This window comes from Rattus rattus, chromosome 1 (genome assembly GCF_011064425.1).
Source record: "Rattus rattus isolate New Zealand chromosome 1, Rrattus_CSIRO_v1, whole genome shotgun sequence".
Classification (NCBI taxonomy): Eukaryota; Metazoa; Chordata; class Mammalia; order Rodentia; family Muridae; genus Rattus; species Rattus rattus.
Window position 1 is genome coordinate 23,226,225 of NC_046154.1, and position 15,637 is coordinate 23,241,861.

Sequence of the window (15,637 nt, forward strand, 5' to 3'; positions counted from 1 at the left end):
GTTGCAGGTCAGCCAAGGCTACATAGACAGACCCTGTTAAATAGGGACATTACTGCCCGCCATGCAGGGCCACTGTGAAGACTCAAGGGAAGGGGCAGAAGAGACCTGGGATGGCGCTTGGCATGTGACAGGTAGTCAGTAAGTAGCAGCTGTTGATGTTAATGTAACCTTCGTGAGCAGACTGGACACAGTGGGAACGCCTGACTGAGCCCAAATTCCACACAGAGACAACCATGGCACCCCTTCAACTGAGGCTCTTATGAGTCACATTCCCACCCGACAGCCCCCAACTGTGTTTTCTCTCTGGGTCTCGGTGTTCGGCTAGTTAGCTGAGGGTGCTGGGCTGGGGGACATGACCCCAGCCACAGGTAGGAACTCCAGAGCACAGGCTACCCCAGTGATTATTGGTGCCCCTCAGGAAACAGAAGAGTGGCTCCCTCTCCCCCAGCCTCACCTCCACACACTGCTCTCCACACACTGCTCTCCACACAGCACTCTCCACACACTTCTCTCCACACACTTCTCTCCACACACTGCTCTCCACACAGCACTCTCCACACACACTCTCCACACACTGCTCTCCACACACTGCTCTCCACACACTGCTCTCCACACACCACTCTCTCCACACACTTCTCTCCACACACCGCTCTCTCCACACACCCGCTCTCCACACACTTCTCTCCACACACGGCTCTCCACACACCACTCTCCACACACTTCTCTCCACACACTTCTCCCACACCACTTCTCTCCACACAGCACCTCCACCACCACCTCCACACGGCTCCACACACCACTCCACACTCTCCACACACGCACACACCACCTCCACACAGCACCTCCACACACTCTCCACACACCACCAGCACTCTCCACACAGCACTCTCCACACAGCACTCTCCACACACTGCTCTCCACACACTGCTCTCCACACACTGCTCTCCACACACTGCTCTCCAGCTATCAGGCTTTTGGTCAAAGGCAAGATTACTTGCTGAGCCATCTTACTGGCCCTGAAAGGGTCAGTTTCTGAAAACTAACATTTTGACGAAATAGTGAAATTTAAGGGAACATAGGAGAGAGGAGGGGGACAGTCAGGAGCCACTGTGGACAGTACGGACAGCCTGAGGGGTGTGGCTGGGAATCTGTGCACTCACAGGCTTCCGTAGGGATTGTGCAGCAGGAAGACTCATACCTGGTGTGAGTCTCAAGGACAGGGCCTACATCTTAAGGGTCATTAAGTCTCTACCTAAAGCATCTATGTATGGCACACAGTAGGTGCTAACCAGGGTCCCCTGGAGATGGGAAATGGACTGGAGGCCACGGCTTGGAGGGTAAAGCACTTGTCACATAGGTGTCAGGACCTGAGTTCAAATCCCCAGAACTGTGGAAAAGCCGGCTGTGTACAATGGTGACCGTAACCCCAAAGCTCTATAGCGGGGTTGAAAGGCTGAAACAGGAGAATCCCTGGGGTCCTGCAGACCAGCTAGCCTGGCCCACGCAGTGGAAAACAGGAGACTGTCTCAAACAAGGAGGAGCAGGATCGATAGCTGAGTTTGTGTTCCGACCTCCGTATATTCACTGAGACCTATACATGACTGTATCCACACACACAGGCACATGCGTGCACACACATAACACACACGTGCACGCACCATACACACAACTATTAAGATGTAACAAACAGAACATCACTTTTTAAAAGGAAAGTTGTCTCTGACTTTTATTCTGATCATTAACACCCAGGGATGCTGCTCTCTGGCCTTCCTGCTGCAGTGGGAGCAGGGACCCGCGGGTGTGCACTCTGGGATGCCTTGGCTCTCCCTGGAGCGCTAACCCAAAGCCATTCCCAACCCGGACAAAGCACTTCTCAGAACCCGCTGGCTGCCCACGGGGAGGCTCCGAGCCTGACTCCAGGCCCCAAGGAGAAGCACATTTGTTTACTTGACCCAAGTGACACGTTCATTGATTTCTCTGGAACAGTTCATTCATAAAGGCAAATTGGGCCCCTCCTGGGGATGCCAATGGCCTTTTAACAAGCTCCCCCGGGGCTGGGGGAGGTGCCTTCTGAAAATGCATCGCAGACAGCCAGAAATGGAATCTGTCATCCCAGCCAGAGAAAAGGTGCCACCCTTTGACTTAGGTCAGGAGCCTTGGTCTGGGCACTGAAGGAGGGAGGGCAAGGCAAGGATGCACCAGGATATTTCACACTCCAGAGGGTCTGCTGCTCAGGTCCAAGGGGCTTGTTGCTCTGTTTTTCTGAATCAAATCTCCCACTGCGCTCAGCGAGAGTCTAAAATCAAAACACTTTTCTTTTTACGAGGTTCCACACAGAAACTTTCAGTTTGTGTATAAGTGTGCATGTGTGTGTAGGTATATGCATACGAGTGTGCACCTGTGTGTGCATGTGTGGGTGTGCTTGTACACATGTGGTGGAATATATGGGCAAATCTATGTATAGTACTGTGCACGTGGGCATGTGTGTGTGCGTGTGTGGGTGTGCTTGTTTGCATGGAATGTATGGGCAAATCAATGAATCTATCTAGTAGGATGCATGTGGTGGGTGGGTACATGCGTGTATACATTTGGATATGTGTGAGCATGTCTATACATGTGTGCCTGTATGTGTGTGTATGTAGGTGTGGAAGCTAGAAGATAACTTTGGTGGTGTTCATCGGGAGCCATTCACGTTATTTTCTGAGATGGGGCCTCTCACTGGCCTAGAGGTGAGGCTGGCTGGCCAGCAGGCCCCAGGGATCCACCTGCCTCTGCCTCCTCAATGCTAGGACTGAGTGTGCACTGCCACACACGCACAGGTCTTGCCCAACATCAGTCGTTCATGGAATGTTCTTGCTTGTTGGTTCAACTCTCCCTCCTCGCACATGAGGAAAGTGGCCCACGGGGAAGGGACTGGCCTGAAGTCAGAGCCAGGAGCCTTCCACAGCTGCTTCCCGTTGGAGAACAAATAGGTCTCCGTCATTTTGTTGTCAGCCCTACAAGCAGCCGTGAGGTAGTATTAGCACCCTGACGTCTCATTTTGCTTTGCTATAAAATATCTCCCCACTATTCCTGCCCTGCCCAGGGTGTCTCCCAGTGTCTGCCTTAGGAAACATCTTCTGGCCTTTGATGTTTCCAGATACCATGCCGTAATTGTTCCTCAGAGGCAGCAGCCCACAGAGCCCCATCTCCTCCATTCTTCCTCATCTTCTCCCTCCCCCTCTCGACCATTTTTTCCTCAAGGGCAGCTGGGGAATGTCCCTAGAGCAGAGGTGAGCCCTGGATCCCACCAGCCACTGACTTGGGGTGATCTCAGGCAGGCAGGTCACCCCACCTGGGTTTTAACTTCCCCTTCTGTCACAGGGTTGGAGCTTTGCACTTCTGCACTTTGAAATGGTTTCCAGCTAACACACACACACACACACACACACACACACACAGAACTGATATGCTCTGACTCTCTGGTATTCTATAGATTCAAGACTGAAGCCAACACATTTCTGCTCTGATCTGCCGGCTGTAGGTTTAAGTCAGGGAAAGTGGGGTGCAGCTGTGAGGAGACAGACTGAAGGGAACTCTGAAGGGAACCAATGAACTCTGCTGCAGGGGCCACCGCCCATCCTCTCTAGAGACGCTATTATGATGAATTACCAGAACATTCCCCCTGGCGAGGGGCAGCTCCACAGGCTGTCACTCGGGATCATGGGCCATCTCACTCCGCCCTGATTATTGTGAGTGACATGGCTGTCACTATTGATTCAGCATTATTGAGAGAGAAGCGACTTATCCCCTCTAAGGGACTGTGCTGGCACTTAAGACATACTGCCAGCAGGTGAGGCACAGGCCCTCAGTGACACAGGCCTCTTCTACTCCAGTATTAAAGGCTGTTATTAAATTATTTAAAAAACTAAATGGTCCTAGAAGACCAAGATTCTTAGGGACAGCAGCTCCTGAACACAGCAGAGTACACCTCTCAGCTGTCCTCAAACCAATCACGTTGGAGTTGGGGTTGATTTGCTTGATTTGGTTTTGAGACAAGATCTTACCGTGTAGCCCAAGCTAGCCTCAGAGTCAAGATCCTCCTGCCTCAGCCTCCCAAGCGCTGGGATGACAGACTTGTGCCGCCCCAATAACAGATGTGCTGTGACATACCCAGGTCTACTTTACATCACGTACATACCTGTCAAAGAGCATCTTATAATGTCCCCTGGAGTGGCCTTAAGGAGCAAGGACTCCCTGTAAGAATGGATATCTCGGGGTTGGGGATTTAGCTCACGGAGAGCGTACTTTCACAGGGAACTCAAGGCCATATCTTCGAACCCAAGCAACAAAAAAAAAAAAAAAAAAAAAAAAAAAAAAAAAAAAAAAAAAAAAAAGAATGGATATCTCAGACCTATGAACCTTCAGGGATGGGTGTTTAGCTGTCTCTGTCTTTGTTTTTTCTAATTAGAGACACGATTGCTTATGACTAATTTCAAAAGGCAGATAGGATTGATTTTGAGGGAAAAGTCTGGTGGCTGTAAAATATTCCTTTCCTGTTGAAACTATAACAAATTGCCACAGACCAAGGGGTGTAAAGAGTAAAAAGGTTGCTTTACAGGTCTGGAGGTCAGGGGTTTCAGGGAGTCAGCAGAGCTGCAGCTCTGATAAGATTCTCCTCTTTTCCAGGCCTTACAGGCTGCCTGTTCTCCTCAGCTCATGGCTGCTCGCCATCATCAAACCCAGCACCCACATCCCCCTCATCTTTGTTCCATACCCACATGTCTTTCTCTAGTTGTGACAATCAGCCCTACAACAGCATTCGGTCACTCAGATAATTCAGGAAACTGTCCCCATCTAAAGATCTCTGACTTGACCCACTGGTCTCTTTTTGTGTGAGTAACAGATCTACAAGTTATTAAGAGTAAAATGTGGAGTTGGAGAAATAGCAAACCCGTGAAGAAGTGTTTTCCTGAAGTGGACACAGGTGTGAAAGGCTAAGGCAGACTCGTGAAGGAACGTTTCACTGAAGCAGACACAGGAGAGAGGATGTTCTGCTAAAGCAAACAAGTGGAAAGACATGTGATGAAGGACTTTTCGCTAATGACACTTAATGGTCTGCCTTACGCTGCATCGCTGAGCTGTATTTGTTGGGATTTCATAGAGAGAAACAAACCAAAAACCTCGTGGTGGTGTGCTGCAGTTTCTTGCCACTTCCACAGACTCAGACTAATCGGCAGAGTGATGTCAGCTGAGACAGATGCAGGTGAAGTAAGGGACATGGAAGACGTGATGTTTGGAGGGTATAAACAGGACTCCATGGAGTGACGGGGGACAGACCTAGCTGTGCAGCAGCTGTTGGTCTTGTGTCTTTGCTGATCTTTACTTCCCTGAGAGAGGCACAGCCGAGAACTTCTCCTGGTGTCCCTCTGGGTCCCTCCTGCTGACTCGAGCCAAGGCTGAGGCCTGGCTGTGTCTGCTAGGTGATGCCACGGCTGTTGCTATCCCAACTCTACCGAACTGGACTGCTGGTGTATCCGTGAAGCGTTTGCGAGTGGATTGAGCTGTGGCTGCTGATCTGTAAAGGTGCAGATTTCCAGACAACAGAATTGCTCCAAAGAACCTTTCTAAGCAGGTCCACTTCCCCCATGTCCTTTCTTTTCCACTACCTCCGGTGGGTGGAGGCTAAAAGGGAGGTTAAAGCATTTAGGAATCATTAAAAGGGTTAGAAAAATTAAAGTTGCTTTTTTGCATAGTGACTTGTCTATTCTTGCTCCTCTGGAAGCCTTGTGACCATACCCATGTGTACCTGCCCTTCGTAGACTGCTGGCAATGAGACATAGTTCTGCTCTCTCTGTCACCCCAACCCCCAGACACCCCTATACTTCACCTCCATATACCTGCTTCAGCCTCTGCCCCTGACAGTACCCTGATCCACAGCCCTGCCACAGTGACAGAAACCATTGGTATGCCCCTGACGCAGCCCACAGAAACCCTCTCTAAGAATGCCTGCCCACAAAAACAATGATACATATCTCCCAGTGTACCAGGCAACACCAGAGTGTGTCACTTCTAGATTGTCACAGGATGTCTAAGGCTTTGGATAGGACCCTAGAAACACTTGACCTCAGTGAAACAGGGCACCATGTTAGAAATCCAACTAGCTTGAGCCCACCATGCTGTGAGGAAACTCAACTAGCTATAGGCATATGGCAGGAGAGATGTCCAGACATCTCCCATGTCCCAGCCACCCACTGAAGGGATAGATAGACTCATGAGCCAAGAGAGTAATCACACGTCCAGCCCAGACAGGCCACTCGATGACATCAGCACCGTTTCTATGAATGTAACCCCAGACATGCCCCCACAGAGCAATCTACAGAGCCCACCTCTGTATGGGAAGATTACTAAATACTCATTGTTTCCAGCCATTGAGTGAGCTATAAAAGAGTACAAAACCTCCCAGAATTTGCCATGAGTCTCTTGCATCGGCCTGTTCTCCTCAATTCAGTCAACAAACTCTGAAAGCAATGAGAATCAAGTCCAGACTGGTGGGGAGTTACACTCAAGCAACACTCCAAATCTGTGGCACTGGATCAGGCATTCTACCGGTCATGACAGAAATCACAGCATTTGAATGAGCTGCTTGAGTTGAGACTCTGGTGTCACACTGCCTGGCTCTTAGTTTGGGGTTAACACTCACTTAACAGTGACTCTGGACAGTGAATTTAGCCTCTGTTTATGGCTTCCCCATAGCAGCATATATGGAGCCCCAAGGTAAGGTCCCTACCTACATAGTCCAGCATCTAGGGGGAGACTCAAGGGCCCCATGCCAGTAGGGAAGAATTGTGTATGAAGGGCTGTGAGGCATATCAAGAGTCTCAGATGAGGGTACAGTGACCCCTTCTCTAAGGAGATGTCAAGACTCCACAGACCAGCTCCTGGTGGCCTCTTGCAAACAGGCACAGCTAAATTAAGGATGATGATGGCTGTCTTCCCTAGGGGACTGCACTCTGCCACAAGTGCATGCTCTGGTCATTGAGAGGAGTTGATACTTCCATGACCTTGAGCACAGGCCAGAAGTGAAGCAAGCAACCCTTCAGGATTCTCAATGAAGATGTGACCCACAAGGCAAGAAACTCCTCAAGAGCCAGAAAGGTAGGCCAAGAGTTCTAAAGTCTTAAAGGTTGGAGAATGACTTCTAGCTAGATGTTCAAGGAGGCAGACTCCTGGAGATGGTGGCTTCTGAGCCAGATGGAAGAGATGGACATGTGTAGCAAAGCAGGAAAGCAGGAGTCTGGCAGACCATACCTGTCTTGCTCACTTTTCCACTGGCTGTGGAAAAAACACTAAGCACAAAGGTGAGGGTTAAGGTAGACCAGATGGTGATTTAGGCACAAGTGAGGGTCAAGGTAGACCAGATGGTGATTTAGGCACAAAGGTGAGTGCTAAGGTGGACCAGATGGTGATTTAGGCACAAGTGAGGGTCAAGGTAGACCAGATGGTGATTTAGGCATAAGTGAGAGTCAAGGTAGACCAGATGGTGATTTAGGCACAGGGGTGAAGGATGAAGTAGATGGTGATTTGGACAGTTCTTTTTTATTTTTACATCAGAGACTCCAAAAAGAGCCAAGCACAGGGGCCAGAGAGGTGTCCAAAATACCCCTTGTTGGACAGTGAACATCAGGAGCTAGAGCTGGCTCCCAGCTCATCCCAACACCCAGAGGACCACTAAGTTCCCACCAACCAAGAAGGCTTCTCTTGCTCCTGCTTCATGGTGGTTTGCAGACATCTCTAAGTGTGTCCCAAATCCAGCTCCAGATGAAGCCTGAGACAGAGTGGGAGCAAGCTTGGCTACTACCATGCCCTCTCCTTCACCCACCTCTCCTTCACCTTCCTCAGCAACTGCCGCCTCGCTCAGGTGAGCCCACTTTTCTAAGTCGGACATTGCCTCTCCTCCCTCCAGTCCTCCTCCTACACTTCCAACAGCAAAAGCAGGAGAGGCTCAAGCTTGCATGAAAAGAGCCCAGTTCACAGCCCAGGCTTGGGCAGAATGCAGAGACATTTGTATTCCGCCCTTTCAAAATACCCCCAAATGGCCCACCTCCCCCCACCCCTGTCTCTGTCTGCCTCTGCTCTCTCTCTCTCTCTCTCTCTCTCTCTCTCTCTCTCTCTCTCTCTCTCTCTGTGTGTGTGTGTGTGTGTGTGTGTGTGTGTGTGTGTGTGTGTGTGTGTGTAAGCCAGAGGACAATTGTGCTATTCCCTGTCTCCATCCTCCCTGCTTTGAGACACAGTGTCTCCCTGAACCCCAGACAGAGCTCATCAACTCAACTAGACAGGCTGAGCATCGACCCCCAGGGAACCCCGGGTTCTCCTTGCCCAGAGCTGGGATTGCAGCTGTGTGCTATCAGACCCAGCTTTTACATGGGTGCTGGAGATGGAACGTTGGGTTCTCATGCATACAGGCCAAGCACTTTACTAACGGAGCCATCTCCTCCTCCCGCTTCTGTCTTTTGATGGGAAACCCGCTGCCCCCCGAAGTTCAGACCCCAACCCCACCACTTTCTAGCTTCATGCCAGAGTACGGAGTGCTCTTTGCCTCACTTCTCTGGGCCTCAGTTTCCTGATCTGGAAAGTGGGACTGAATTGGGAAATACAAATAAATGCCCAGGGAATCATAAAGGCGCAATAAACAGCAGGATTTCCGACCACTCCCCTGCCTCAGGTTCCGTTTCTCCACTTCTGAACCCCCTACCACCTTACACTGTTCTATCCGGTGCCCCGAGCACACACACACCTTTCCTGCTCCTGCCTGGACAGCCCATTGCTTTGGGGGTGCCTAGTCAGGGGCCCACTTCTCTCCTGCCTGCCAGTGGGGCCTTGGATGTTGAAATCCTTCCATTCCACAAGGCCAGACACTTGATTGTGTTATTAATTGAAGCAAGATGCTGTGCCCAGGAGAGTTATTTTCTTTCCCATATCTGTGGCTATAAACGCCACTCACAGAGCTCAGAGGCCCGTGTCAGCCGGAAGCGAGCTCCTGAACAGGCATTTTTGTTCCCGATCTGGCCTCCTCGGCCCCTCCTTCTCAGCGTCAGGAAGGAAGTGTGTCCTGACACACACCCCTCACCCCGATTTCCCTCGCTTCATTTGCACAAAGCAGAGAAGGGGGTGGGAAGGGTGCTCTGGAACCGGGAGGGAATTTTCCAAGAAATTCGTTTTAAGTTTCTTCCCGATCATTAAAGGACTTGCACGTTGCTATTTTTAGCTGCGTGAAGGAGCCAAGCTCGCAGCCCCCTTCCTCTCCCCCTGCCCCAACCCTTGTTTATACAAAGCACATGCTGAAACCATTATTTTAAATCTCCAAACCCATAATTGTTCAGGTAGATGAAGAACTCGGCCTTTGTGGACGGTGTTCACAGAAGGAACTACGGTTCATTCCGGCTGGAGGCCCAGCAGAGTCTAGAAGCATCCACACTCATGTGGCTCAAGCTCTCCAGTCTAGGAGCCAGGTCTACAGGTTCTCCACTTCCGACTCCACTACCACCTTCTGCTGTCCTAGTGGGTGCTGGCTCAGAAGTCCTCAGGACATCATGGCTGGGATTCGAACCCAGAGCTCCCAACCTTACACAAGTCACTAACCCCTTCTAGACCTCAGTTTCCCTCGCTATAAAGTGAGGACATTAGCAAAATACCCAGCTTCCACCTGTGGAGAGGCGCTGGCCTAGCAGGCATGAGGCCCTGAGTTTGATCCCAGGAACCCACAAGGTAGAAGGAAAGCACTAACTCCCGCACACCGGCCTCGGACCTCCGCACGTGACAAGCATCCTGGCTAGACATAAGGCAACTGGACACAAGCTACGGCAGTGGTTCTCAGCCTTCCTAATGCTGTGACCCTTTAATACAGCTCCTCATGTCGTGGTGACCCCCCAACCATAATATTTTTGTTTCTACTTCGTAACTGTGATTTTGCTACCGGTATGAATCATGATGTAAAGATCTGTGTTTTTTTTAATGGTCTTAGGCAACCCCTGTGGAAGGGGTCATTCAACCCCCGAAGTGTTCCCAGCCCACACACTGAGAACCACTGAGCTAAAATCAACAGAGAGGAGGGGGTCTCAATTGAGAAAATGTCTCCATAAGATCGGGCTGTGGGCGAGCCTGGAGAGCATTTCTTAATGAGCGACTGATGGGGGAGGGCCCAGCCCATGGTGGTCCTGGGTTCTATAGGGAAGTAGGCAGAGCAAGCCAGTAAGCAGCATCCCTCCATGGCCTCTGCATCAGCCTCCAGATTCCTGAATGAGTTCCTGTCCTGACTTCCTCCAATGATGAACAGTGATATGGACGTGTGAGTCAATTGCTTTCGTCATGGTTTTTCATCACACTCTAATTAGAGACCATGACACATGCACCACCACCCCCAACACACACACAATAATAAGGCTGCCTCTGTGTGGAGACCTTCCTCCTGTTCCTGAAACGAGATGGGGCAATGAGTATTTACACAGCATTTGCGTCCTTGGGTCTCGTAAGAGATCACGGTCTATCTAAGGAACACAGGTGGGTCCAAGGGTTCTGTGCAGACACCGAATCTCATTACAGAAAGGATGCGAACTTCCTCAGATGCTGGTATCGGCTGGAGCCCTTGAGCCTTTCCCTCATGGGTACCAAAGAACAACCACAGCTGCTTCAACCGATCGGGACACCAGGCCAAATTCCTTCTGTTGACCCTAGAGCGACCTCCACCACACGCTCGCTGCCAATCTTGTGACAAGAGTGAAAGGTGTCAGGAAGAGAAGGCCTTGGGGGCTCTGCCTCTTTCCACGTCTGCCTGCGTATTCCAGAGCTGTGTGGGCTCAACCCAACGCATTGCAAACAGCGGGTGGACCGAACCTCTGGCAATGCACTGGTGATGTAGCCCTGCTGCCCGGTCCCTGCTCTGGTGGTCACCAGAGCTCTGGTAGGTTTGGCACAGCACCAAGAACTGTTTTTGCAAGTGAACAGCACCTCTCTGTACACTTACAGAGTGTATGGCCTTGAAGCAGAACCTTGGGGACCAACAAGCTCTCTGCCTCTCCCATGTGGTTCTCCCTATGGAGTCTCTCCATAGGTTAAGTACTGGGCTTTTGGGGTACACAAGGACACCCTCATCCCCTCTCTTCCTGAGTTGACTCTTCTTCCCGATCTATTAGTCACCATGATATCCAGTACCCAACCCATTTTCCCCTTACTATGCCCAAGTCTATTGTTTGAGACAATTGGCAAGCTCGCCTTCAGTGAGAGACTCTGTCTCAAACAGGGGGGAAGACAGCTTTGGGGACACCCAGCACCAGCCCCTGATATCAGAGCAGCTTAGCAGGGTTACTCTGCATCAGCTCCTGATATGCGCACACAGAAACATATACCCACACAAAGGAGAAAGGGAGTGAGGGCCAACTTTATCAGATATTCATACCCAACTTTAAACAGAACCATTGCAAACCTTTACCCAGATTCCCAGTTTTGAATGCTTGAAGTGGGCCCCGCTGTCTACATACAACCAAATTTTCAACAGTTTCCACTCAGAACCATGACCATAAGCATCTTCAATCTGGATTCAGAGCCTAAGCACATCTCCCCGGATTTCAACCTCTCATTTCTCATTTTCTTCACTCACTCACGAAGATAAGTTCCAGCACTGAAGAACATTTTTATTATTATTTTAAATTTTATTGTTATTTTAGCTGTACGGGTGATCTGTCTGTAATGTATGTTTGCACACCATGTGTGTGCAGTGCTCACGGACGTCAAAAGAGGGTGCTAGACCCCCTGGAACTAGAGTCATGGATGGTTGGGGGCCACCAGTGCTGGGAATGGACCCCGATTTCCTAGGAGCAGCCCTGAGCCCTGAGCCATCTCCCCAGTTCCATTTTTGAAATCTCTAATGATTCATTCATAATTTGTTTTTTTGGAAGAAAGGCAGTCATCTCTGCTCCAAGATTGCAAAAGAGTTCTATTTTTAGACTTGCAAACACCAGTGACAAGCAGCAACCCAAACGATATTCCCTAATTTCTATTTCAGTCTTTCCTCCCGGCCACCTAGCAAGGACGCCCATCTTTGCCTGGGTCCATTTAGGAACTGAGGATAATTGAATTACAAAGTCAATTAAGTACAAGTTTGCACACAAGCTTGAAGACTGCTGCTGCACATGAACCAGAATAATGGAACACCTAGGCTCCCGGCCCAGAGCAGCACATGGTGACTAGGCAGACGGCATGACACATTCCCTTTCATTTCGGTTGAGATTTTGTTTATGCATTCAATCTTGAGTCTGAGAACAATCCACCCGGGACATTGTCCTGTGAACACTCAACGTCTGAGACTCCACTCAACGTGGCCAGTTTCGCCATCTCCATTAACTCAAGCCTGTGGTACCGTCGTCTGCTGGCATTTGCATTCTGAATCATCTGACAGTCGTAGGACATCTTTCTCTCTTCATCGTTTCTCTCCTTGTTATCATTATACCGGGAAAGGAGGGGATTCTGACTCCTTACATGCATTGGATGGAAACAAGACCCACACTGTAAGATGAATTAAATGACCCCTGCAGCCTCCCCTTCACGAGAGGGGGTCCATTGTATCCCAGACTGACCTCAAACTCATGGTGTGCTTGAACTTCTCACCCTCCTGCCTACACCTCTGGAGTGCTACTGGGATCACAGGAGAGAACCACCAGGCCTGGTTTACAGAGCACTGAGGATCGAACCAGGGGCTGTGTGCATGCTAGGCAAGCACTCTACTGACTGTGCTAATCCCAGCCTCCACCTTCCTCTTATATCTCTGACAATGCAGTGTTTTAGGCCACTGGGTTAGCTCAATCTTGCTTCTGTCTGTCTGTCTGTCTGTCTGTCTGTCTGTCTCTCTCTCTCTCTCTCTCTCTCACACACACACACACACACACACACACACACAGAGGGGAGCTTGGGGGACTGGGGAGAGGCAGGGAGTCAGAGACAGTGTGTGTTCTGGAGGTCCAAGTGTAAAGTAAGTCTGTTACGATTTGAGTTGGAAATATACAGTCTCATGTTTGAATGTTTGTTCCCCGGTTTAGGGCACTGTTTTAAGAGGTTGTGAAACCTTCAGGAAGTGGAGTTTACCTGGAGGAAGTGGGTCACGGAGGGGCGGGTCTTGAGCTTTATAACCCAGGACACTTCCTAGTCCCGTTCTACTTCCTAGTCTACCCCGATGCACCTAGAGGCAAGCAAGCTTCCTGAACCACAGCTGAGAGCCGCTCCTGCCGTCATGCCTTCCCCGCCATGATGCTCTGTGCCCCGGGAAATCATGAGCCAAAATAAAGCCTCGTCCGTTGACTTGGAGTCACACAGATAAACACAATAACTAACTCGCAGGGCTAAGATCAAGCTGTCAGCAGGACGGTGGCCTTATTGGGAGGATCCTTTCCAGAATCTTCCCTGGTGGTTTTGGAGGGCACTCACACTCTTTGGCCCACGGCTTCATTTCTCCATATTCAAAACCAGCAAAGGTCAACAAGTCTTCCTCCCACTGGATGCCTCCAGGTCCCCTCATTCATAGCCACACCTTCTATGAAATTTTTAGGGGCCCATGTGATTACCTCAAGTCACCCAGATAATCTAGAATGATCTATCACAAGGTATTAACCACTTCAAATTCTCTTGTGTAAGGAAACATCCAGTTTCCAAGGGGTAGGGTGCGGACTGTTTTGGAGTCCGACCTTTGGTTCAGCCCGGTGACCCACTCAGAAACTGCACAGCTACCCAGCAGTGAGGATCCAAGTCACCATGACTTCATCCTTCTAGATGCTTCCATTGTTGCTCCATCTTCTTCTTATTATAGTCCTTTCAGCATAGCTGAAAGTCACGATGAAATCGTTCTCAGAAGGAGAAATCAGCCAGTTTTCGAGGGATTGAAAAAATTAGATTAATAAAATCCAATAATATATCTGAGACTTACGAAAGTGTCCAATGGGCTCATGTGCAAGACAAAATTCCACTTTTATGTTTGTTCTGTGCCGTAGTGGCCAGGGTGGTTGACACCACTATGTAGCCTGGCTGCCCGTAACGGGTAGGACAACCTCTTGCCTCAGCCTCTTGGGGGATGCGATTCTGGGTGCACGTCACCACACCAGCTGAGAGAAATCCTTGGCTATCTAGAATTGAGAAGTAAGCTAAACATAGTAATACACACCTTAATCCCAACACTCAGGAGGCAGAGGCAGGCAGATCTTTGTGAGTTCAAGGCCAGCCTGGTCTACATAGTGAGTTACAGGACAGCCAGGGCTATGTAGAAGACTATGTCTCAAAAAAGGGGGGAGAAAAGATGGATGGATGAATGGACAGATGGATAGATGGATAGATGGATGGATAGAAAGATACAAATTTGCTTTGTTCTTTAGAAGACCTCAAATATGAACAACAATGCCAACCAACCAGAGCTTCCAGGGACTAAGCCACTACCCAAAGACTATATACATGGACTGACCCTGGACTCTGACCTCATAGGTAGCAATGAATATCCTAGTAAGAGCACCAGTGGAAGGGGAAGCCCTTGGTCTTGCCAAGACTGAACCCCCAGTGAACATGATTGTTGGGGGTAGGGCGGTAATGGGGGGAGGATGGGGAGGGGAACTCCCATATAGAAAGGGAGGAGGAGTTAGGGGGATGTTGGCCCAGAAACTGGGAAAGGGAATAACAATCAAAATGTAAATAAGAAATATCCACGTTAATAAAGATGAAAAGAAGAAGAAGAAGAAGAAGAAGAAGAAGAAGAAGAAGAAGAAGAAGAAGAAGAAGAAGAAGAAGAAGAAGAAGAAGAAGAATTTACCACTTCCACGACACGGAGGAGGAGGAGGAGGAGGAGGAGGAGGAGGAGGAGGAGGAGGAGGAGGAGGAGGAGGAGAAGAAGAAGAAGAAGAAGAAGAAGAAGAAGAAGAAGAAGATGAAGAAGAAGAAGAAGAAGAAGAAGAAGAAGAAGAAGAAGAAGAAGAAGAAGAAGACCTCAAATGAAACGTAAGAGCTGTGGCTGTGAAATCCCGGCCCTGCAAGCAGAGCCCCTCAAACAAGAGAATGAGCTAGGAGCTGGCACAGAGGATGCCCAGTGTATCTGAGTGTCTGGCTGGGCTCAGTCCCAGCCCTGCCCACGCCCACATGGCAGCCTGGGTCTCAAACTCTGATTCTCAAAGTAAATGGATTACGGCGAGGGAGTCAGGTAGAAGATGCCGTGTTCATCAGAGAACGGTAAAGTCAAATAAGAAATCCCACCTCCCCACCCTCCTCCACCCTCCCCCCCCTCCCCACCCCAACCCAGCCCTACCCCAGATGAGGTTTTTCAGCTTTTGAATACCCAAAAATGACCAGTAATTCTTAGTGGGCCAAATGAAAACCCAGAATCACCGTGGCAGCGTCTCATGACTCTACCCTACTGAATCAGGCCTTCCTGAGGTCACATCTCAAACACAGTGACTCTGCCACAGTTAGGATTTGCTGGCGATGAATCTGCATTAGTGGCCTAAGGTGTTCTTCATGGGGTCCACCAGGCCATAGTATGTGGCCCTGTAAGCTGCTTTAGATGGCCTCATGCTCTAGTCTGGATCCTTGTCCCCATGTCCTGAGTCTGGTCCTCAGCAGACCCTGAATAGAG